The 26,432-nt window shown below is 44.3% G+C and overlaps 1 protein-coding gene and 1 non-coding gene across 2 annotated transcripts in view; both read right to left on the bottom strand.

The window, feature by feature from the left end:
- The window catches only part of CSMD2 (CUB and Sushi multiple domains 2), a 677,437-nt gene that overhangs the window by 555,231 nt on the left and 95,774 nt on the right, over nt 1-26,432 (bottom strand). The gene's annotated exons all lie outside the window — the stretch shown is intronic.
- On the bottom strand, nt 15,542-15,614 carry TRNAE-CUC (transfer RNA glutamic acid (anticodon CUC)). Its single transcript has one exon. It is a non-coding gene; the product is annotated as a tRNA-Glu (tRNA).

Below are 26,432 nucleotides of genomic sequence, written 5' to 3'. Positions count from 1 at the left end.
ATGCCCGCCAGATGGAAGAAGCTAACTGTATGCAGCCTACAGCACATAGATCCCCAGACTGATTGGAAACAGAAGCTTGATGATGCTGAGTCCCAATTACCTCACCACCAACCAACCAGAAGAATGTTCACTGATCATTTACTCACAACCCCCCTCCATCACCCTGTTTTTAAAAACCTTTTCCTGAAAGTCTTCGGGGATTTTGGGCTTTTTAAGCACTAGTTACCTGAGCTCCTTGTTTGGTGTAATAAGAACAACCTGTTGTCAATGACATTACCACACACGGGCACCAGACCCAAGTTTGCTTCGGTAACACTGACTCTTCCCTTTCTGGCTGGGGTCCTTAGAGGCTCTGGGTAGACTTTGCCACAAGTTTACAATGAATGATCGCCAACAGACAGTATTTATTTATTCACATACAGAGGAAAATATATCCAACTCTAAGTAGCAGAAAGTGGATCCTTCTTATCATAGATTTTATCATTTAAAAGGAACAGGTCTACTGCTTTTATAGAAATGATAAGTACTTATTATTTTTAAAAGATGAAAGCAAAAATTAAAAACCCAATGCAATCTAGAAATAATCATTCTTGACAGTTGACATACAAAGAGATGCAAGGATCAGTAGTTCAGATAATAGTCAATGAAATAACTTCATACAAATGGGATTATATTGCACATGCTTTTAAAATTAAAATGCGTAAATTTTTTTCCTGCTAGTTAAGTGAAGAAAAAGGAACAGGGGTGAAACGAAAGGAATTGTTGAATCTGAAATAACATGCTTTCAGCACAAGAGAGTCATCTTTGAAAGATTCTTCTAACGTTAAAAAGATAAAACAATGAAGCCTTCACTGAACACCTGGGGACATATTTTAGGAAAGAAGTCTGCTTCCAGGCATCCATACAGGTTGACCCCCACAGGTGATGAGTTTGTGCACAAAGATGGTGGTGGGGTGGCCAGGCTCCTGTCCACCTTTGTCTTTTATTCCCTATCTGAGGCTCATCTGCACACCCAGAAGGGCTCAGGGAGGAATTCAAGGTGTAGCCTTGTCTCCATTTTCAAGTAGTAAGGGATATCTGTGGTGCCTCCTGGTTCACTTCTGTTCCTCCCATTGCTATAATATCTGGACACCCAGGTGTTCCCTGAAAGGCATGGGTACTGGGTTCAACCAAATTAAATCAGACGTTGGTAACACCCACCATGAAAATCCCTGTGCAAGGTGAAGCCCTTGTCTTTCCCACTATCCCAATCTTACAGGATTCAGGTTAACACAGAATAAATTGAAGGAAAAGAGAAGGCAAAGTCATCAAACTAAAATGGGAGACCAAATATGTTTCAAGGTCATCTTCTTTTCAGGTATACAAACACCCAGCAAAGAATCTCTCCATCACCCCATATTCTCTCCCATCCCTGCCCCTGTCTTTCTGTCTCTATCGCCCCCATTTTCTCACAAGGGCAAAAAATTCATGTCACATAATGAAAACATACACTTTAGAAGAAAACAAACAATTGCTTAATCTACTTACTGCGGAAGGTCTTTCTGAGTATGGTTAGAGAACTCCTCTGGCTTCTACCCACCCATCATTCTTTTAGAGAGCTGTCACCGCACGGGGTTCTGACAGGTACCCTACCCACTCACTAGCCACAGAACTGGGCAAATGACCAATCACGGCACATCCTTCATCTTTACGGAGTGGTTCAAGGCACAGGGAAGAAGGAGGAGGGCACCTAACCCAAGCAGAGTTGTTCTGAGTCCTTCCCTGGGATGAGATATACAGACTTCACGGGTCTTTTATCTGGGGGTTCTAAATCATTAGACTCTCATCTAATCCTAAGCTCAAGACTCTCATCAGTCCTTTGTATCATTACACGGACACTCTCTGCTGTGGAGAAAATGATGTCTCGTATACATGCAGACAAAGCTGAACAGTGAGAAGGGGACATGGTCCTGATGATGCATCGTGGAGACCCTTCACGCAGCCATGCAGAATGACCCACTTCTGTATGAACCAACATTCTTTATTTCTTCCTTTTCTTTTCCTTTTTCTTTCTTCTTCTTTTTTTGTTTAAGTTAGTTTGATTTGGGTTCTATCTCTTGAAATTGATTGAATACTGATGGACACAGCATGAAACCTCACATGCCTTAAAGGAAAATACTGATTGATTTAATTATATTAAAATTCAAAGCATGCACATGGAGAAAAAAAAAAACAAACTAAAAAAAAGATAAAAAGTGTAAATTTGGAAGACTGCATATAATATATATGACAGGAATTGGTTTATTATTCATAATCTATAAAGAATACTAACAAATCAATATGAAAAAGAAACAGGGAAGGAAGGAAAGAGCAAAGAATATACACAGAGACAGAAAGATGCTCCACCTAAATAATATAAAAAATAAGAAAACTCAATCCAAAAGACTCATTTTTCATCTCTCACATTGCCAAAGGTTGAGGAAAACAGAGCCTATGGTTATCAAAATGATAATAAGAAGATACCACAAATTACACACATACATTTTGACAAATTGGATGAAATGGACCAGTTCCTTGGAAAGCACAAACTACCACAACTTTTCAACATGAAATAAATCATTTGAATAGCCCTATGGCTGTAAAGGAAATTGAATTAGTCATTTAAAAATTCCCCCAAAGGAAACACCCAGACCCAGAAGGTTTCAATAGAGAATTCTACCAAATTCATAAAGAACTTACACCAATTCTATACAATGTCTTCCATAAAAGAGGAAGAAGGAGCACTTCCAAACTCATTTTCAGAGGCAAATATTACCCTGATACCAAAATCAAAGGTAGCACAAAGAAGGCTAAAGGCTAATATCCCGCAGAATATAAACACAAAATGCCCTAACAAAATATTAGCAAAGAGAATTCAGCAACACACAAAATAATTATACACCATAACCAAGTGGGGTTTAATTCCAAGGACATAAGGCTGGTTCAATTTCTGAAAATCAATGCAATTCACTATATTAAGAGGCCAAAAGTAGAAAAATTACATGATCATATCAACAATGAAGAGAAGGCACTTGGCAAAATTCAACACTCATCCATAGTTTTAAAAAGTCTTTTACAGACTCACAGACTTAGAGGGCAGTCGTGTGGTTGTCAAGGGGAGAAGGTATAAATTCGGAGGTTGGGGTTAACATATATATACCACTATATGTAAAATAGATAATCAACAAGGACCTAGTGTATAGCACACAGAACTCCACTCGATGCTCTGTAATAACCTATATGGGAAAAGAATATGAAAAAGAATAGATACATCAATGGTGGTGGTGGTTTAGTCACTAAGTGGTCTTGGACTTTTGAGATCACCTGGACTATAGCCTACTAGGCACCGCTGTCCATGGGATTTTGTAGACAAGAATACTGGAGTGAGTGGCCATTTCCTTCTCCAGGGGATCTTCTCAACCCAATGATTGAACCCAGGTCTCCTGCACTGCAGACAGATTCTTTACCACTGAGCCATAACGGAAGCCCCCAGATACATAAGTATACATACATAAGTCTGTATAACTAAGTCACTCTCTGTACACTTGAAACTAATACAACACTGGGAATCACTATTCAGTTCAGTTCAGTTCAGTCGCTCAGTCGTGTCCAACTCCTTGTGACCCCATGGACTGCAGCACACCAGGCCTCCCTGTCCATCACCAACTCCCGGAGTTTACTCAAACTCACATCCATTGAGTTGATGCCATCCAACCATCTCATCCTCTGTTGTCCCCTTCTTCTCCTGCCTTCAATAATTCCCAGCATCAGGGTCTCTTCAAATGAGTCAGTTCTTCACATCAGGTGGCCAAAGTATTGGAGTTTCAGCTTCAACATCAGTCCTTCCACTGAATATTCAGGACTGATTTCTTTTATGATGGACTGGTTTGCTCTCCTTGCAGTACAAGGGACTCTCAAGAGTCTTCTGCAACACCACAGTTCAAAAGCATCAATTCTTTGGCATTCAGCTTTCTTTATGGTTCAACTCTCACATCCATACATGACCACTGGAAAAACCATAGCCTTGACTAGATGGACCTTTGTAGTCAAAGTAATGTCTCTGCTTTTTAATATGCTGTCTAGGTTGGTCATAACTTTTGTTCCAAGGAGCAAGCATCTTTTAATTTCATGGCTGCAATCACCATCTGCAGTGATTTTGGAGCCCCCCAAAATAAAGTCTGTCACTGTTTCCACTGTTTCCCCATCTATTTGCCATGAAATAATGGGACTGGATGCCATGATCTTAGTTTTCTGAATGTTGAGCTTTAACCCAACTTTTTCACTCTCCTCTTTCACTTTCATCAAGAGGCTCCTTAGTTCTTCTTCACTTTCTGCCATAAGAGTGGTGTCATCTGCATATCTGAGATTGTTGATATTTCTCCTGCCAATCTTGATACCAGCTTGTGCTTCATCCAGCCCAGTGTTTCTCATGATGTATTCTGCATATAGGTTAAATAAGCAGGGTGACAATATACAGCCTTTATGTACTTCTTTCCCTATTTGGAACCAGTCTGTTGTTCCATGTCCAGTTCTAACTCTTTCTTCCTGACCTGCATGCAGGTTTCTCAAGAGGCAGGTCAGGTGGTCTGGTATTCCCATCTCTAAGAATTTTCCACAGTTTGTGGTGATCCACACAGTCAAAGGTTTTGGCATAATCTCTCCAATATAAAATTAAAAGAAAAACTTTCATAAAACTAAGGATAGAAGGAAATTTTCTGACTTGATAAAGAGCATATCCAAAAATCCTATAGCTAACATCACAGTTAATGGTGAAAGACTGAACGTTTTTCTCCTAAGACTAAGAACCAGGCAAGGATCTAACAATCCAAATGGAAAATTGGCAAAAGACATGAAAAGACATTTCACTAAGAGAGGACACATGGATGGGAAATAAGCACATGAAAAATGTTCAACATCATTAGCCATAAGGGAAAGGGAAATTAAGACTCTGATGAGATATTACTATACACCATTAGAACAGGTAAAAATAAGAACAGTGACAACAGCAAAGGTTAACAATGATGCAGAGCAACTGAATCTTTCATACATTGCTGATAGAATGTAAAATGGTGCTAATATTCTGGAAAATAGACAATTTCTGTTTTAAAAATATTACACATATACTAGTCATACAAGTCAGCAATTACAATCCTGGGCATTTATCCCAGAGAAATGAAAACTGGTATCCACATGAAAACCTGCATATGATTATCTAGAGCAGCTTTGCTTGTTTGTTTGTGATAGCCCCCAACTGAAAACAACCAAAAATGTCCCATAAAGTGAAAGTGAAGTAATTCAGTTGTGTCCAACTCTGCAACCCCATGGACTGTAGTCTGCCAGGCTCTTCCATCCATGGGATTTTCCAGGCAAGAATACTGGAGTGGGTTGCCATTTCCTTCTCCAGAGAATCTTCCCAACCCAGGATCAAACCCAGGTCTTCTTCACTGCAGGCAGACGTTACCATCTGAGCCACCAGGGAAGCGCCAAAATGTCCTATAATAGGTGAATAATTAAACCAACTGCAGTACATCCATGCCATAGAATACTTGCTCAGTCGCTCAGTCATGTCCAACTGTTTGTGACCCCATGGACTGCAGCACGCCAGGCTTCCCTGTCCCTCACTATCTCCTGGAGTTTGCCCAAGTTCATGTCCATTGAATCAGTGATGCTGTCAAACCATGGAATACTACCCACTGATAAAAACAAATGGACTATTGATACATATCAGTGGGATGGATCTCTGGGGCATTATGCTTAGTGAAAAAAGAAAAGCATATCTCAAAAGATGATGTAGCAGATGATTCCATTTATATCAACATAACATTTTGGAAATGACAACATTAAAGATATGGAAAATGGATGAGTGGTTGCCAGGGGTTAGGGATCGGGAGTGGGGAGGTTATAAAGGAGTAGCGCGAGGGAGATCTTTGTGGCAACAATTCTGCATCTTGATTGCACTGGTGATGACATGAATCCACACATGATAAAATGACACACAAGTACGCACACACATTGCCCTAACATCTATTTCCCAGTTTTGATGTTGTACTACCCACACATTAGATGTACCCATTGGGAGAACCTGGGTGAAGTGTCCATGGAACATCTCTGTATCATCTTTGCAACTTCCTGTGAATCTATAATTACCGCAAAATTAAAAGTTTTTTAAAAATCGGATACATAGCTCACATTATATTTTTATTGGCTAGTCTACTTAGCTTGAACCTTGACCTGCTACTTGGTCCTCGGTGGGATCCTTCCTTCAGCTACCTCCTGCTCATTCCAACTCCTACATTGTCCCTGCCCACCCCAAACCACCAGCAAACACACACACCTGCACCCCTGGCTGGGTCCTTGCTGGAAATGGGCTGACCACAAGAACCACAGCCCCCTTGCCTCCAGGCCACCATTCTCTTGTTCATTGGCTTCCCACAGACTTGAGCATGCACCTTCTCCACCGCCAGATGTTCATATATGATGTTGCCAGACTGCTACTCTCAAAGGACTCTGCTATTAAAACACCAAAATATTCCCAAAGAGGTCAGATCTCTGTCTGGATCTGACCCTCAAGCCTCATCTCAGCTGGCCCTCTTTATCTCTAACGCCAAGTGGGCCCAGTTCACAGCACCTTCAACTTGCCTCCCACCCACATGCACCAGAATTATGCCTCAGATGCTCTTCCCAGACACTTGACGACACTTAGCTTCATGAAGAAGTCTCACACCTCACCACGGCTTCTCCCCTGAAGTCGTCTCTGGAAATGGCATCCTCCCTACTGAGCAGAACGTGTTGATTTTATTCCCCTAGCTCGTTCCATGTTTTTGAGCTGCCATTAAAGATTCCTAGACCCTAGTTTCTTAGTACTATATTGACACAAGCTGCAGAGAGCTAATGTACACTGTCAACAAACAATTACAGTTTTATCACTTGCAATATATGGAATTGCAGCTTTCTAGGCATTTTCTCTAATCAGATATTTACCACTGTTCTGCTCTTTCCCAGGATTGGGAGATAAATTCTGAGATGGAGAGTTCCTCAGTGGCACTAAAGCTGGAGGGGGTGGGAACTGAAGTCTCCCCACCTGGAGTCTTGAATCATCATGCCTCTGCCCCACTGCCTGCTTTTCCCTCACCTGCTTCTTATCATTGAATTGATTTCAGACAAGCTGACGACCCCATAAGTCAGGAGGAGTTACCACGCTGCATGTCGGAATAAGCAAATAAAACTTTCAGACTCGCGCATCTTTTATCTGACAAGTCTAAATACTATATTGAAAGGAGTGAGGTATTGTTCAATAGCGCAATCCAGACTTATTAGAGAAATGGGGTAAAATGATGGCAAGAAGGGCAACAGGCTCCTATTTGCTGTTGATTATCTTCTCGTTGACTATCGAATATGCAGAGAACAGCTTTTGCAAACAGGTGGCATGGCCATAGATGCAAACTAATACTTCTCTTTCACTTTATCAAGGCTTCTTGTGTTTCCCACTTCTTTGTGAACCTCCTCTGGGCTTCTTTCTCCCTGCTCAGAGGAACCCAGAGTCTTAGAGATTGGTGATGCCATAACCCCACTGTCACTGTCACAGCTCAGAATCACAGTTCAGAATCAATGGCTTCTTGCTGTCCTTACGGTTAAGAGTTCCATAAGGAGGTCCACAAAGCCTGTACCACTCAGCCCCTGCCCACTCTGCCCTGTATCCTGCCTGGCTCCAGTCCCTCCAGTCTTCCTGGGTCAAGGGAAGGGGCAGCAGTACATAGAGAGCAGGCAATAAGGGGTACACTTCCTGTGGAGAACTTGAAAACAACAATAAAGCAGACTTGAAAAACCCACTCACTATCACATGAGTCTGCACGCCTGTGTCAGTGATAAAATCCTTTTCCACACGTCTCTGCCACCCTCCTCCCTGATACACAGCTGGCTTCCATCCCATCATACTGGCCAACCAATCATCTTTAGGGCCTTTGCCCATGTTATTTCCTTTTTAGGACACTTTCTCAGGTCCCCTCCACCTATTTATCCGATTAACCCCTTCTCATTATTCGGATTTCATCACAAATGTCAACATTATTTTCAGAAAGGTATGCTCTTTATCTCCCAGACTAGTCTATCTATTTTGCATTCTCGAAGGTCCCCATGGAGGTCACTGCTGCTCTTCATATATCTCCAGCTGTCCTCCCAGACACTAGTGGAATGGCCCTCCCCACCATTGGTGAGCTCATGATTGGCCACGGCACTGGCATCATCAAAGATGCGTGGGTAGCAGCTAAGTGTGCTGTTTTATGGAAGGAGTCTCGAGGAACCTGGGTTCCTTTGGCCAAGTTCCCCTTCCTTTTTCCCCTGCTGCAGTGAACTTGGGTCCCAGTCAGCCAGGGTCTCTGAGTGACTCCCCAAGTAGGGAGCCCCTGTAAACTTTTTTCGCATGCATTTGGTTGGCCAAAAAGTTCATTCCAATTTTGCCATAAGAGTTTGTGGAAGGAATGAACTTTTTGGCCAACCCAACAGAAGAGCAAGAAAGAAACTTTTAGTGAGCTAAGCCTTTGAGATTTCAGTGTTGTTTGTTACCCTCAATGTTTCAAAATGTAGATTTTTATTACTCTTCAGATATGGTGAGGGCAACAAATGAGGAGACAACTGTCACTGAAAAGTTAGTTTGTTACAGTTCCCAAAGTTGGGGGAGGAAGCGTGCCTTGCAACACAGGGCCACAACAGAAAGTGCCAGGGTGGGTGGGGATGTAGAAGTTCAGTTCAGTTCAGGTGCTCAGTCCTGTCCGACTCTTTGCGACCCCATGAACCGCAGCACGCCAGGCCTCCCTGTCCATCACCAACTCCCGGAGTCCATCCAAACCCATGTCCATCGAGTCGGTGATGCCATCCAACCATCTCATCCTCTGTCTTCCCCTTCTCCTGCCCTCAATCTTTCCCAGCATCAGGGTCTTTTCTAGTGAGTCAGCTCTTCACATCAGGTGGCCAAAGTATTGGAGTTTCAGCTTCAACAACAGTCTTTCCAATGAACACCCAGGATTGATTTCCTTTAGGATGGACTGGTTGGATCTCCTTGCAGTCCAAGGGACTCTCAGGAGTCTTCTCCAACACCACAGTTCAAAAGCATCAATTCTTCGGTGCTCAGCTTTCTTTAGCATCCAACTCTCACATCCATACATGACCACTGGAAAAACCACAGCCTTGACTAGATGGACCTTTGTAGGCAAAGTAATGTCTCTGCTTTTTAATATGCTGTCTAGGTTGGTCATAACTTTCCTTCCAAGGAGTGAGCATCTTTTAATTTCATGACTGCAATCACTATCTGCAGTGATTTTGGAGCCCAGAAAAATAAAGTCAGCCACTGTTTCCACTGTTTCCCCATCTATTGGCCATGAAGTGATGGGGATGTAGAAGGAAAGGAGCAAATCATGAGCAAAGGCTTTAATTGAGGTTTTCATGGGGGAAGGAATGGATGAGGCAGGGTAAGCAGGTGGCAGCCCTTAATTGTCTGACACATGACTCTGGGGTGATTAGTACAGGGGACAGTGACTTAATGGGTGGGAGCTTAGTAGAGGACGTGGGTGGGCTCTGGATTGGTTTATTTGCATATAAAGGCTCACTCCCAGAAGAACAGTTCTCTGTATCTCAGAATCAGCTAACCCCAAGAGGGGCCACCTCTCTTGGGTCAGCAAAGCCCTAAGATGTCAAAGCATCAAAAATTTAGAAAATATTTGTGTTATTTGTGTGATTAATGCACATAGCCATACATGGTCCATCCTGACTATTACCTTTTTATTTTCTTTGCTAGCGTTTATCAGTTCCAGGATTTCCCAGGTGGTGTAGTTGGTAAAGAATCCACCTGCCATCGCAGGAGATACAAGAGACATGGGTTCGATCCGTGGGTCAGGAAGATCCCCTAGATTGGGAAATGGCAACCCATTCTGCTATTCTTGCCTGGAAAATTCCACAGAGAGAGGAGCCTGGTGGGCTACAGTCCATGGAGTCACAAAGAGTCAGACACAATTGAGTACACGCACAGTACCCAGCACAGTGCTGTTATTAAAGAGCAGTTTCTAAGTAGATGTTTATCAAGGTAGATTTTTTGTGTGTGTGTGATTATTCTGTTCAGATCTCCAAGGAGACAGTGGCTACATTTGCTTTGCCCATCCATGTCCAGTTCCCTGAATATTTACTTCTGAACGAGTGAATGGAGGGTTATCTGTCATTTCCAGGGACAGCCACATGGTGTCACAGATCATCGTGATGCTGCCAGGACGGACAACAGGACGGGGAGAGCATAGGACATAGTTAAGAAACACTCGCTGACCTGGTGACCTCCCTATATAGCCACAAAACGGAGTGAGATACAAGGAAAAACCAGCCTGAACACCTTCAGGAAGAAGAGAGGATTCTGAAGGGGCTATCAGTAAGGGGGGGCAAAGGAGAGTACAGGGAGGGTGGAGAGCAAGCAATGAGCCCGGTGGGAAGGTGAGATTGCCCCCCACTTGGACCCTCTGCACTCTGTGGAGGTTGAGGAGGGGAATGGCTCCATGGGGTACCGAGCGAGGCTGGATTGCCCACCAGAGGGCTGGTACTCCCCTACCCAAGTCAGCCCGGATTCAGCTGAAGGGTGCTGTCCACCTACAAGAAGCTCTGAGGCTTGACCAGATCAGCAGTGGCCAGTATGGCCTGAAGACCAGGGGCCCTTGTGGAATATTGGGATCTGTGCATGACTTTGGGGAACCCCAACATGGGCTTAAATGGAACTTTTCTCACGTTCCTGAGTAGGGACTCTAGGTCATTTTTTTTTTAATGCAATGATATGACACTTCTTTCACCCAAGGGAAGCATTTGCATATTCTTTTCTGTAGAAATATAGTCTTCTAACTCCCGAAGGTGGTACCCATGTTTGAGAAGCCCAAAGCTCTTAGCTAACTGACTACCAACTGCTTAGGTTAGAGCCTCTGGGCTCTGAAATGCAAAGGTTGGAATAAGACCATGAAGGGAACCCTGTGAGGTGAGGAACAGCTGAAGGAAGTGGGCATGAAAAGTGAAAGAGGACTGGTCAGAATGAGAATCGTCTTCAAACCCTGGAAAGACCATGCCCGACACACCATGTCCTCATGAAATGCTGAGCCAGAACCAGGACCACCAGTACAGAGGCTCGGGGGTGGGGGCGACTTGGGTCCACAAACAGAAGAACGTGGGCAATCACATACGCTTGGGGAGGGAATGGGCTGCCTCTAGAGGTCAATCCAACTTTAATTTCTCAGTTACTTACTGAGTGCCAATGGGTCTCAGATGCTGAACATCAGAGGCGGGTCAGAGCCGTGAGCCAAGCTCACCAGGACATGGCTTTGCTCCTACTGATCAGAGGAACCATAGGAAAGATCAGAATGAAATTCATCGTCACAAACTCCAGTCTAAAGCCTTGGAATCCATTATTACAGAGAAGGGACTCCATTACTAGAGTATGTGTAAATCCTGATTCCCAAAGTCTAGAGAAACAGGTCAATCCGAAAGGAAATCAACTCTAAATATTTATTAGAAGGACTGATGCTGAAGCTGAAGCTCCAATACTTTGGCCAACTGATGCGAAGAGCTGACTCATTGAAAAAGACCCTGAAGCTGGGAAATATTGAGGAGAGGAAGAGAAGAGGGCAACAGAGGATGAGATGGTTGGATGGCATCATCAACTCAATGGACATGAGTCCGAGCAAACTCTGGGAGATAGTGAAGGACAGGGAAGCCTGGCATGCTGCAGACCATGGGGTCACAAAGAACTGGGAAATGACTTAGCGACTGAATGACAACAAGAGAAACAGGAGGATGGGACAGGTGGAAGAGTAAGGATTTATGCAAATGTCTTCCAAGCACATGGTGGCCTTCTGAGGATAGGGGACAATACAAGGAGTTGCCCCTGATGTGTATTGCTATGGCTGGACCTCTAAACCTCGAGTGAAAACAGAGATCTGGTCAGCTCCAAGGGCATGATGACCAAGAGTGACAGAGACAGACCATCCCTTGGGTGATGCAGCTCAAGGCTTTGCCTTTGTAGTACTTCGCCTGCATCCACACTGGCCTTTACACTTCCCTTGAATGTGCCCCAGGCCTTTGCATGAACTGCCCCTATGCCTGGGAACACTGCTCTCCCCCTGAGCCACTCAGGCCAACACCATCTGACATATCCATCTCCCACTAACTTCTGGGGTCTCTGTTTGAACATTATTTCCTCTAGGAAACAGTTTTGGAACCTCTGATAAATATTCTCCAAGAACAGAGTACTTCTTTAAAATATGCATTCCAATCATAATGAATTGATTTTCTTACTGACTGTATTCTTATTGAATGTATCTTGAGATGTATCTATCTTTCCTTCTTGATAGGAAATCCCTTCCTAATTCCTCTGCATTACTAGCACAAATAAGGCGAACTATGCTCCTCCCAAATTCATATGTTGAAACCTAACTACCCACAGGTAACTTGATGGTATTAGTTTGTGGGGCCTTCGGGAAGTAATTAGGAATCAAAGAGGTTGGGAGAGTGGATCCCTCTTGAATGGAATTAGTGCCCTTACGGGAGTCACGACAAAACTTGCTTCCTCTTTCTGCTCTCCATCCACCATGTGAGGATATGATGAGAAGGTGGCAGTCTGTAACCCAGAAGAGGGTTCCTCATTGGAGGGTCTGCAACACCAGATCTTCGTTGTGCTGGCAGCACCCAAGCATGGGAAATAAATCTCTGTTGTCTATAAGCCATCCATTTAAGGAGTTTTTGTTCTAGCAACCTGAGGTGATTAAGACAAATATGTAAAGAATGAATGAATGAATAACCATCAGAGAGTAGACAGAAAAGGCTTGACTATTCGCCTGTGAAAGGCCAATCTACAAGGTTGGTCCTTGGCTGGGGTCTGGGAACATGGATTTCAAGAGGGTCCCCATCTTTCCCAGAACTAATAAGAGTGTCCTAAACTATCTGTACAAACACTGTGGTTTCTACTGAACACCTGTTTTCCCTCTGAATCTGGAACTTTGGCAGAGGGTGCCCATGCCATCAGTCCCCAATAAAAACTCTGGGCACCGAGTCTCCAACTGAGCTTCAGTCTGCGTGTTTCCACTGGGAGAGGACTCTGGGACACTTATGCCTGGTTTCTCCCCCCAACCTTCATCCCATGAACAGTTTTCCTTTGCTGTTTTGCTCTATATCCTTTCACTATAATAAATCATAGTCAGGAGTGTGACTATATGCTGAGTCCTCTGAGCTTTCCTAGTCAAGCATTGAAACTAAGCTAAAAGAAGTGGTCTTGGGGACGCTCAACACAGAACACAACCCAATTCTCCTGCAAAGTACAAATACTAGATTATTCTCCAAAGGATATTCCAGGTGTTCAGTGGTTACATAGAAATAGGAAATGCGGGGTTAAACAAAGTGAAGCAAGAATTTTTCAGAAAATAGAAGGAAAAAAAAAAGGTGTTTATGGGGGTTTTTAATAAGCTAACAGCAAACTTCCAAGGCAGGAACAGATTATATAACAGTTGCCCAATACATTTGAGCATAAACCCTTTCACTCTTTTTTCCTAAAGAATTAATTTGAATTCTTTTTGAAATTAATTTAGCTACATTGGGCCATAGTTGCAGCACGTGGGATCATATTTGCACCATGTGGGATCTTTCTGATGCCGCGCACGGAGTCTTGAGCTGTGCCACATGGGCTCAGTAATTGTGCGGGTGATCCATGCACATCTCTTCCTTGCAATCTTAAAGAGCCCAACTAATACAGAATTATCGAGGAATAAACAGTAAAGTAGCAAATTAGGCCTTTATTAAGTGGCTCTCATTTAAGGCACTTAGCACATCAAACAATGATATTAAAAAGAAGACATGGCAATTGACCTTCGGAATAAAAGAGTAAATGTAAGCAACATTTGTCACACTGACAGGCTTGGCAAACAGTGTTTTGATTTGCTAGCAGCCCTACTCCAGACAGCAGCCACTAGTTAGATACATAAACCATTAAGCTAAAAACAGAACTATCATTACAGGCATCATCTAGTAATTTTCAGGTAATTGATGGACATTAGTCATAATCACACTTAATACACAGACACACACTGACACCCCTACAGAAACATGCTCTCACTGATACCTTCTATTTGCATTTCATCAAGAGCTCCTAAAACTAGGAAACTTGGAAAAATTGGGCCTTCTCTGCTTTGAAGTATATGTGTGTGCTAAGTCGCTTCAGTCATTTCCACCTCTTTGTGGACCCTATGGACTGTAGCCCTCCAAGCTCCTCTGTCCATGGTATTCTCCAGGCAAGAATACTGAAGTGGTTGCTGTGCCCTCCTCCGGGGGATCTTCCCAACCCAGGGATCAAACCTGTGTCTCCTATGTCTCCTGCACTGGCTGGCAAGTTCTTTGCCACTAGTGCTCCTGGGGAAGCCCATATACATCTATATGTACATGTATACACAAACACACATCTTTTTCTCAGAGTATCCCGTAGGTTGGGATTCCATGACGCCTTCTGGGATATGAAATGCCCAGAGCAGCAGGTCACGGAGATCATGCTGCTGCTACACTAGATACAAGAGCACTGATTCTCCTGGTCTCAGAAGCCCTGAAACCCACAGTAACCAGAATTTTGTAGAGATGGTTCTTGTGCTGCCAAGATCTGGGGATCTTTGTAATAAACTCCCATTTCTGGGAGTGACCCAGCAGTAGTCAGATAGCTGTTGAAAAAGCCTAGCTTAAGTCCAAAGGATCATCTCTCAAGTGTTTCAGTCTCTCCAGAGAACATCCACTGGCTGTACAAACCTCTGTTTTCAGCTGCCCGTGTCCATTTATTTTTGGAGGCCAGAATATCTGTCTTAAGGACATGGCTGGGTGGGAACAACTGTAGGCTTCTACGTCTTCATATATACTTTCTAGGAGGCATGCAGGCTGTAGAAGCAAGGTCTGGAGTCTTAAGAGGCCCTCCTGCTGAGGTCTAAAATTAGGGGAGCAGCACGCTATATTGGAAATGCAAATCCTCTCAATACAAATACTCAGTCAACACCCAAGAGTATTTCCCATAGGACAGTAGCTTCTGGTTCTGCAGCAGGGAATTCTGGGTATTCTCTTCCAGCTCTCTCTCAACAGTTCCCCAGCACAATCCACAGAATACTATCCGGTGTTATATTAACAGCTTTGCCTGAGACATGTGCAAATAATTTTGGGAAATGCTCTACTCAAAGCAGCACCATAGCGTGCCAAGGTACCTGGGGTGCTGCAGGGAATTTACAAGCACATTGAGGGATATGTGATAGTCAGTATCTGGTGGACACACAAAGGATTAGCTTAAAGTAGCAAGGGTTTCAACATGAAGCTACATTCCATTAAATGATATCATTTCTTTGCAGACTGGTGTTTGGTGGTTGCTGTGATAGAAAGTTAAGTGCCGTGTGACAAACAGTATGGAATAGGGTGGGCTCGTGTCCAATCTTTATTTTCTTCATTTATTTGGCTGCACCAGGTCTTAGTTGTAGCACGTGGGATCTAGTTCCCTGACCAGGGATCGAACCTGGGTCCCCTACAGTGAGAGCATAGCGTCTTAACCACTGGACCACCAAAGAAGTCCTGATAGTATCCAATCCGACGCCTAGGTTTGAGAAGCTGTGTAGAGCCCAATAAGTACACACATTCCATTCATTACTTGCAGTTTTTTAAGGATGAAATAAAAGTACGCATTTTTTCTTTCAATTTATATTGATTATTTTTCAAAGAGCTACAGAGTTGTTAGGGTGTAAGTACTTATTCAGCTAGTCAGACCTTGCTGCTTAACAGATGGGGCTGATAGGTATTTCTTCTACACATGGAGCACAATGGAAAAATTACGGAAGCATTTAATGGTTCCTCAAACTAAGAAGTGTTGGGATCCTGAGCATTACTGTATTAAAGGCTCTGAGAAGTCCTGCAGCAAGAGAAATAAGAGTTGGAGCCCCACACTTCTCAGTCTAGCACACCCATGAATGACCTTCTTTACAACACTAGCTTAGGAAATCTAGGTGGATACTAACCTGAGATTATGATCCTTTAAGTACAAAAGAGAGACCAGAGTTTGGCTTATTCCCACCATTAACACTGAAAAAGTATTTCTCCTCAAATCATTCATTTAACAAACATTCATCATGTGCCCCATTACATATAATGTACTATGCTTGGTTCTGAGGATAGACATTTATAAGACCTGGCCCTGGCCCTCAAGCATTCACATTAATTTATCTGGAAATTCAGCCACTCTAATCACCTTCATTAGAGTCACCCATCTTGTGTATGGATGGGCACACATGCCTCTTGCCCCGTTATTGCAAGAACCACCAAACTGGTCTCCCCATTTCCCCCTTGTCCTCCTACAGATCATTCTCAACAGAGCAGCCAGCATGATTAAATTCAATCGTGTCCCTTCTCTGCTTAGAATTCTTTTTTTTTTTTTTTTTTCCTGCTTAGAATTCTAAAAGTGTCCTAGTTTCACAACAGCCTAAAAGCCCTGGGCAGTCCTCTGCCACCACTCCCACCCCCACCCCATTACTTCTCTCTTTATCTCCAACTCGTCTCCCTCGGCTCAGTCGCTCCAGCCTAATGGGTCCTTACTGTTTCTCAAACACACTTGTCAAAGTTTCTGCCTTGGGGCCTTTGCACATGTTGCTCTTGTAACTTTCCCCAGCTATCCCATCTCTTCCCCCAACATGTCCAAGGCTGGTTCCCTCATCTTTTTCAGGTTTTTGTTCACTTTTACACTTAGGTTTGCAATGAACACGCCATTTAAAATTGCAACCCTCCCCACCACCACTTCCTAGTTTCGGATCTCTGTCCTGCACTTTCTCCATGACACGAATCACCATCTGACACATATTTGATGAATCCTTGTTTATTAAGTCCATCTTTCCACAACAGCATGTGAATTCCATGATGGCAGGGATTTTTATTCATTGGATTCCCTGGACTATACCCAGCATTAGAGAACAGCACCATGTACTCAAGAGGAGTTAATAACTAAGTTTATTATTGCCAAAGACACAATGATAATGCAACACAGTAAGTGCAGCAAGAGAGATGTGCCAGGGGATTCTGACACCACCAGCCTGAGCTGGTGGAAAAGAAAAATTATTAGCCAATCATCCAAAGGACATGGATGGTAGTGAGAGGACAGGAAGGTCACTGGAAGCAAAGAAGATGGCATGAGCGGAGGAAAAGATAACACCCAACTTCACGCGTAATTTATGAAATTGTTCTCCAACCCGTGCCAGAACAAATGGAGACAACCAGCTGTTCCTCCTTCACATCTTTGCCATGACTGCTTAATTACCAGTCTCCCCGAGAGAGGGGGTTTTTCTGGAGGCTGCTCAGGCACAGACTTTATTTGCTTCTATGGGATGCTGGAAAACCCTGACCCAGCCTGATCCTCCACAGCAGAGGTTGAAACATCCAACTTCAGGAGGTGGGTGAGGAGGGCGTGGTGGGATGGACATGGGGAAGGGGGCTTTGAGGAAGAGGGGCCATCATGTTCCAGAAGACTCTTGCCTCTGTACCTATCTCCCCCAAATCAGGCCAGGGACAGCCACTCTTTGGGAAGCGGAGCTATTCTCTTTCCATCAGGGCTGCCCTCAAGGTCTGAACACCCTCAAGGGGCTCCATGGAGCAACTGGGATCTACCTAGGGCCTGAGATAGCACCACCTGAGAATAGGCATTATCCGGAAGCGCTATGCATTTCCTGTTCTTGCACACTAGGGAGACGAAAACAAAGACTATTCAAATACAAGTGATCAGCCAAAGTGTCTCTCCCTGGAGATTCTCCATCCTAGGGACTTGTGCCTGCCTAGCCTCTCGTGGATGCTGAGGCCACCTTGGGAAGAAAGCAGGCAGGGTGTCTGTGAGCTCTGGGTGCATTGAGATGCTGAAACTATCCGCAAGAGGGCGGGGAGGCTGCATTGAGAGAGCGGGGTGGCCCACCTGACCTGCTCCTGCACCACCAAGCTCTTCCCGTTTGGCCACCAGAGCCGGCTCTGAGCACGGCATCTGGTCTGCAGGGTCGGGATCTCCATATTAGAGACAGAACTTCCAGGGCGCCGTACCTGTGCCAGGAATGACAACCATCACCATCACCAGCTGCTGCACACCCACCTCCAGCAGGTGACGGATAAGAAGCTGAGGAGCTCAGCCCCTATCCTGACCTGGGCACTAAGGCCCCTTGGACATGGTGGAAGGCAGGGCCAGGCCGAGGCCACAGGGCCACATCTGCTGTTTTCCCATGATCCAGGTAACCAGGCACACAGAAGTCTCCAGAACCATGGCCTTTGACAGGCAGTGCACAGATTCCCTTCCGAGCCAAAGGAGTGACAGGGTCTCTGCTCAGGCTGGGTCCCCGGGGCAAGGCAAGCAGGGCCCACAGCTGTGAAATATGAACACAGCACTGAAGGCCAGGTCACAGGTGGTGGGTGATGGTGGTAGTGAACAGCGGGGGATCAACCTGAATTATCACATCCACACAAGAGAGAGATGTGTAGTTGATAGTAAAACGTCCTTCCCTGTGTCTTCACCTGGAGACCTGAGAGGAAGGAGCCACAGGGGCAGTGAGCTTGGTCACCGGGGATGTTTTTGCAGGGGGTTTGGGGCTCTGCCAGCGTCTGTATGATTCTCTGACTCTCTCTGGTTTCCAGGCTACCCTGGGGCACAGCTCCAAGGGGCGCCATTCATACAACACTCCACAGCCCTGGATTCAGAACTGCTTCCTTAACCCTGAATTCTGTCTCCTTATCTAGAGCTTTAGACTTGGTCAACTGGCAGCTTGAACTTGGAACTAGGTTTTACCCCCCTGGATGCCATCTTTTTGGTCATCTTTGGTGCCACACTTTGCAAAGTGGAGACTGACCTAGAGAAATCCCTTAGTCCCCAAGATCCTGCCCAAGTCTATGGAGAGTGAGATGATACACAGGAAGACGTGGGAACCTGGAGACAGCGGCAGGATGTAAGGGACTGACACATGAAAGTGATGGAGGTACCATGTCCGCAGAGAGGCTCCCGTTGACCTCACCTCCCATGTGATCACACCTTGTCATCATCCTTCATCTGTCACACAATCTATTTTCTCATATGCCTCAACGGCTTCTTGACATGTATTTATTTGTTAATTGCCTATCTTCCTCTGCTTGAATATAAGTTAGAGTAGGACTTTGTTCATCTTGGTTAACTTTATGTGTTCAGGGCCCAGCAGGTGCCTGGCACACAGTAGATCTCAGTAAATACGTATGAAATGGTACAAACAGGTGAGGAGTTGGTGGTGCCAGAGAAGCTAGAAAAAGAAAGTGTCTCAGGACAAAGTGGTGCATGGCAGCAAACACTTCTGATGGGTCTGGTGAGGGAGGGTCAGAGGGTCGAAGGATATGGCAGATAGTGCCGTGGTGGCTTTTCCCAGGGCAGTATGGTGAAGTGGTCAGACTGAAACTGGGTTACAGTGGGGAAGCCATTACTAGCCAGGAAGTGGAGACACTGAGCCTAGACGGCTCTCTCAAGAAGAGGAATTGAAAGGAAGAAAGCTATTTCTAAACAAGAACCTTTTTTTTAACCTCCTAATCAGAAAATGCTCATTTCTACCTTCCTCTCTGCCCATCCCTTCCTGTGGCTCCTCTCAGGACACACACCATTAATCATCTCTCATTACTTTATTTTTTAATAGAATAAGCAAGTTCATGGGCCTTTGTTTCAGTCTAATAGTCATTCTCTTGGCAGGACAGTAATTGATACCTTAAGTGACCTCATTAATCAGCAGGGACAATTAGAACAATGTGAGGGGAAGACGAGTTGCCATGTCGCCTGCCTAGGAAAGATGGAAAGGTGCCCACTATCTCTAGGTCAGAATGGGACACCTCCATGGGTGACTAACTCCTCATTACTCTACCTTCCTCGGTCCCTCCGAGCAAAGCAGAAACAAGAAATCACCAAGGAAGGTACACGGAGGGTCACAATGGGTCCATTTCATTGCTGGGCTCTGCCATCCTTGAAATCCTCTTCCTGTCTTTCTTCCTTGGGGAAAACAGGTCTGCTCTGCTCTAGAGATTTCCAAAAAGGTCAATGAAAAATAAATCTTTCATAGATTAACTTCTAAAAATGTGGCAAGAAAGCATGCCACTTCAAGGCAACCTCTGATGAACTTTTTGATCCAGTGGTATTCTCTCTCCAAGAGCATCCTCATTACCTTCATTCCCGTGTCGAAAGACTTACTAGTTGGGAAAATCAGGAAAATGTGACAGGTATGGAGTACCCAGGTTTCAATGAGGTATAAACACACAAAAAGAGGAAAGGTGGGCTAGATAGAACCACAATACTGGCTCAACGACCATGCTCAGATGTCAATTGGGAATAGGGCTTTACAGTAGGGCCCAAGCCTCAGTCCTGTCATGTCCATCATGACTTTTAAATAAAGACATTATTTTGGAATAATTTGAGGCTTATAGAAAAGTTGCAAAGATAGTACAGAGGGTTCTTGTGTACCTTTCATCCAATATCTTCTAACACTGACATTGTCTCAGTTCAGTTCAGTTCAGTCGCTCAGTCGTGTCCGACTCTTTGCGACCCCATGAACTGCAGCACTCCAGGCCTCCCAGTCCATCACCAACTCCCGGAGTCCATCCAAACCCATGTCCACTGAGTCAGTGATGCCATCCAACCATCTCATCCTCTGTCTTCCCCTCCTCCTCCTGCCCTCAATCTTTCCCAGCATCAGGGTCTTTTCAAATGAGTCAGCTCTTCACATTAGGTGGTGAAAGTATTGGAGTTTCAGCGTCAACATCAGTCCTTCCAATGAACACCCAGGACTGATCTCCTTTAGGATGGACTGGTTGGATCTCCTTGCAGTCCAAGGGACTCTCAAGAATCTTCTCCAACACCACAGTTCAAAAGCATCAATTCTTTGGCACTCAGCCTTCTTTATAGTCCAACTCTCACATCCATACATGACCACTGGAAAAACCATAGCCTTGACTAGATGGACCTTTGTTGGCAAAGTAATGTCTCTGCTTTTTAATATGCTGTCTAGGTTGGTCATAACTTTTGTTCCAAGGAGCAAGCGTCTTTTAATTTCATGGCTGCAATCACTATCTGCAGTGATTTTGGAGCTCAGAAAAATAAAGTCTGACACTGTTTCCACTGTTTCCCCATCTATTTCCCATGAAGTGATGGGACCAGATCCCATGATCTTAGTTTTCTGAATGCTGAGCTTTAAGCCAACTTTTTCACTCTCCTCTTTCACTTTCATCAAGAGGCTCTTTAGTTCTTCTTCACTTTCTGCCATAAGGGTGGTGTCATCTGACATTGTCTATATCCATGCAATTGGCCAAAAAGAAGAGCTGAACAATGGCATTTCACTCCAAATTTCAACAGTGTTTCCACTTCTGTTCTAAGATCTAAACCATGGCACTACCATCAGTTTCAAAAAATACTTTTACTCTTTGGCTGCGTTGGGTCTCAGTTGTGGCCCAGGCAGTCTTCACCATGTCACGCGGGACCTTCCCTTGCAGTGCCCGGACTGTCTAGTTGTGGCATCTGGGCTCTCGAGCCCACGGGCTCAGTAGCTGTGGCTCAGGGCTTAGCTGCCCTGCAGCACGTAGGACTCTAGTTTCCCAACACAGGGGTTGAAACTGAGTAACCTGCATCACAAGGCGGAATCTTAACCACTGGACCACCAGGGAAGTCCTTAGTACCATCATTTTTAATGTCCCAGATGGGAACATAGATGGTACCCTGGTCAATTTATGATTGGTATGACAGAGACCCAAATCCAAAAGGTCCCCTCAGGCTTAATTTAGAGGACTTGAAGATAGGTAAATTTTTGTCCTTGAGTCCAGACCCAAACTGTAAAAGTAGTTGCCAAACATTCCTTGAGCTCAAGGCTGACTCTGATTGTGTGTCCTGGTGCCAGGAAAGCTTATGAGGCTTTGGGAAACTTCTGCAGGGCTAGAGTGTCCATGGGACGAGAGCAAAGATTCTGGTCTAGCCAGGTGGGTTGTTTACTTCCTAACTCTTTTTATGTTTCCAAATACTTTTTATTTTTTTTCTCCATCAGAATGGATAGTTTTAATATACCTCTCTCAGTAGTTGATAGGTCAAGCAGACAAAAAAATTCTGTAAGGACAACGGAATTAACAAGCTTTATTGGACATATATAATCCTGAAAATTAATAAATAACAAAAGGGATATTTTAAGTTAATATAAGATATATGTAAGAGAGAGACATTATCTCTAACTTCCAGCATTGTCTGCTACACAAAAATCTTTTAAAAGATTATCCTTTTAAAAGATTTAAATGATCATCCATGCCTTGCTTACAAGATGTGAAGAAATCCAAAAGGCTACTAGAGAATTCTCTCCTAACAGTGATCCTACTGAAAGATGGCAGTTTCTGGTTGTTTTAAATTCACAGGATCAACTGTACTGTACATTGCCTGCCACAATCTTTCCCAGCATCAGGGTCTTTTCCAATGAATCAGCTCTTTGCATCAGGTGGCCAAAGTACTGGAGCTTCAGCTTCAGCATGAAGTCTTACAATGATATTCAGGGTTGATTTCCTCTAGGATTGACTGGTTTGGTCTCCTTGGACTCTCAAGAATCTTTTCCAGCACCACAATTCGAACGCATCAATTTCTTGGCACTCAGACTTCGTTATGGTCTGAATCTCACATCTGTACATGACTACTGGAAAAAACCATAGTCCAAAGACTAGACGGACCTTTGCTGGTAAAGTGATGTCTCTGCTTTTTAATACACTGTCTAGGTTTGTCACAGTTTTTCTTCCAAGGAACAAGCATCTTTTAATTTCATGGCTGCAGTCACCATCTGCAGTGATTTTGGAGCCCAGGAAAATAAGTCTGCCACTGTTTCCATTTTTCCCCATTTATTTTTCATGAAGTGATGGGACCAGATGCCATGATCTTAGTTTTCTGCATGTTGAGCTTTAAGCCAGCTTTTTCACTCTCCTCTTTCACCCTCATTGAGAGGCATTTTAGTTCCTCTTCACTTTCTACCATTAGAGTTGTATCTAATGGAATCTGAGATTTTAGAACTGTATGCAAAATATTTTCTTATGCCCTAGACCATTGAACATTCAAAATATTTATTTAGATGCAGATTCCCGAGTCTTCATGGGAATTAGCTCCTATGTTGCTTCAAATAAGGGATTTTTCAGAAAGTTTTCTCCCAAACTGGGTGTGACTTTCAGTACTCAAATCTGGTTCCTTACTTGGAATGCTGTGTGACATGTCTCTTTGCTGCAGTCATATGCATAACATATGAGAACTAAAACCTGTGTCTAAACTGTAGCTCTCTAAGCAGGAAAACTAAATTCCAGCCTCGAGACCCCTAGTTAAAAGGGGGAATTTACTAACAATATCTGTTAAAAATGAAGCTTTATAAATTGCTAATCCAGTTCCTGGGTGATTACTTCAAGTTCTACAATGAAAATCTTCTAATCTTCCAATTTATAGTAGAAACATTTTGTTTCTAAACTGTCTTCATGTACCCCTTTATTTTTAAAAATTTTATTACAAGAATATTTCTGGGAGGGAATATTAGTATCTCCATTTTACATATAAAGAACAATGAAGTATCAAATTATAAACTGATAAGAAAAGTAACATGTTAAAGTCTTCTCCAATGTGAGAAAGGGAAACGTTCCTTAGATAACGGGAAATAAAATTTTTTTAGTTCTATTATTTTTTTTAATTTATTTTTACAGAGTTATGTTGGTTTCTGCCATACAACAAGGCAAATCAGCCATAATTATACATATATCACCTCTCTTCTAAATCATTTTTTTAAAGGTAAGAATCTTTCAGTAATATAAGAAAGGCTAGAGAAGAATATAACATAATGAGCACCCTTGAGTTCAACACCCACTAAGGAAATGAACCATGGCAAACACAGTCAGAGCCCCGGGGAACTCTCTCCCCTTGGCATGGCAAAAGGACCCTCCATAATCTAATTTCTGCCTCTTCTCCCATCAGTCACCAGTACCCACCTTGAACAACAATAACAGTAAACAAACAAGCAAAGAAACCAACTCACTCCTGTGCCCCAGCCATATAGAATACAACTAAGGCGGACACTGCTCCCTTTAAACACACTGATCCTCTGCCTGGACTCTTCCCACACATTCATTCCCCGCCATCTTCTAACTCCAACTTCTCCTTTAAGACAAGACTCAAGTGGCACCTCCTTAGTTGTGCCTTCCTGCTTCCTCTAGGTGCTCTGCCTCTAAACTCTTCTTGCTCTGGACACACCTCTCCAAACTGCATGGACTTGTCTATTTCCTGTATGTTTCTATTTTGACATCCCCAAGGTTAGAGCCCATGTCTAATTCACCTCTAGATCCCAACATACAAACACAAGGCCTGAAATAAAGAGGTACTCAGGAAATATCCCAAAGGCCTACAATTTAGTGTGATGATTAAACTGGGGCTTCCCCAGTGGTTCAGTGGTAAAGAATCCACCTGCAATGCAGGAGCTGCAGGAGACGAGGGTTCAATCCCTGGGTCATGATTCTCTGGAGGAGGGCATGGCAACCCACTCCAGTATTCTTGCCTGGAGAATCCCATGGACAGAGGAGCCTGGCAGGCTATAATCCCTAGGGTTGTAAAGAGTCAGACACAACTGAAGTGGCTTGGCACACATGCATAAGAAACTAGTTTCTAAAGTAAGCAGTGCTCCATCATCAGATTCCTTAACATCTCTGTACCTCTTTTTCCCCTTTGTCAAATAAGGATTAATAATGGTATCACACCCACAGACTGTTGAGATGACTCAATGAGTTAATACAGGTAAAATGTTTAGAATGGTGCTTGGTACATTGTAAGTGCTCAGTTCAGTTCAGTTGCTCAGTCGTGTCTGACTATTTGTGACCTCATGGACTGCAGCATGCCAGGCCTCCCTGTCCATCACCAACTCCCAGAGTTTACTCAGACTCAGATCCACTGAGTCAGTGATGCCATCCAACCATCTCATCCTCTCGTCCCCTTCTCCTCCTGCCCTCAATCTTGCCCAGCATCAGGGTCTTTTCAAATGAGTCAGTTCTTCCCATCAGGTGGTCAAATATTAGAGTTTCAGCTTTAGCATCAGTCCTTCCAATGAATATTCAGGACTGATTTCCTTTCGGATGGACTGGTTGGATCTCCTTGCTGTCCAAGGGACTCTCAAGAGTCTTCTCCAACACGAGTTCAAAAGTGCTCAATGGCTATTACTATAATCATTTCTATCAAAATTTTTAGCACCTGGTAGCTATAATCACCCAAGTTGGATTTCCACAAAAGCAAGACCTGCGTTAAGGGATCAAGTGCAAGTGAGTTGATCCCAGGAAGCACAGTGAAGAAGAAGGGACATGAGCTGGAAAGGAAATGCACCCCCTAAAGGGGTGCTAGTCACACAAGGTGCCATGGTGAATCCCGCTGGGGGATGCTGGGAGCAGGTATAGAGCAGGCAATGTCAAGTAGTCACACTTGACGGGAGAGGAAGCTGGGTATTGACCAAGCGTCTTCCTTTGCTAGTTGCTGGTTGCTCCTAGGGACCCGGGCTCTAATCAGTGAGCTACGGTCAGGGCATCTACTGGGTCTGCTGCATCTCCTCCACTTCCATTGGATACTTGAGCGCTTGATCTGTGTGGAGGGTGGGGGTCAAATGCCCAACAGGTCTTCTGATTGTGCCCCTGGCTGCCTGCCTTCCTGCTCTGCTCTGGTCTGTGGGGTGCCGCTGGACCCCTGCCCATCTCTTCCCTTGATTCCATCCTGCCTACACCTTCCCAAGGGCTGCCACTGCAGAAATGCAACAGCACTGAAAACTGTCAGGTTAAGCGCCCAGCAAGCCAGGCCAACCTCAGCACCAGGCTGACGATTAGCAGAAAACATCCCTTCTCCCTCTCCTGAACACCGCATCCCTGGGCTTCCCTCGCCAGTCTCATTCTGACATTTTTTTTCGGCAGCTTTAGTAGCAGAGGCTCCTGGTACTCTGGCAGGACCCATAGCAACATGTACAGCCCATTATCGTGATTTGTGGCCTGGGCCCCACCCCCTCCCAGCAGGTGGCTCAGAGGCTGGGCCTGAGAGAGGTGGGCTGAGACAGGATCCAGCTGCCCACCTCTGCCCTCCGCCTCCTCCACCACCTTCTGTCTGGCTGCTGGCTTCCTGTGACTCCCTTCCACAGCCCCCTCTCTTGTTTGTCCCTGGTGCCTGCTAATTAGGCTGTGTTTATTAAACCATGGGCTCTGGCTCTGATCACCCGCACTCTGCTTACCGTAGATTTTCCTACGAGGACTGCAGAGATCGTAAAAACAACAACCCACCTTGTCTCTCTGGCTTATTTACTAACTTGGCCATAAATAATCAGGGTGATTTGCATATTACTACTTGG

Source organism: Muntiacus reevesi, chromosome 1 (assembly GCF_963930625.1).
Source record: "Muntiacus reevesi chromosome 1, mMunRee1.1, whole genome shotgun sequence".
NCBI classification, from domain to species: Eukaryota; Metazoa; Chordata; class Mammalia; order Artiodactyla; family Cervidae; genus Muntiacus; species Muntiacus reevesi.
The sequence above is the reverse complement of the archived record's forward strand: the minus strand, read 5'-3'. Positions and strand labels throughout refer to the sequence as shown.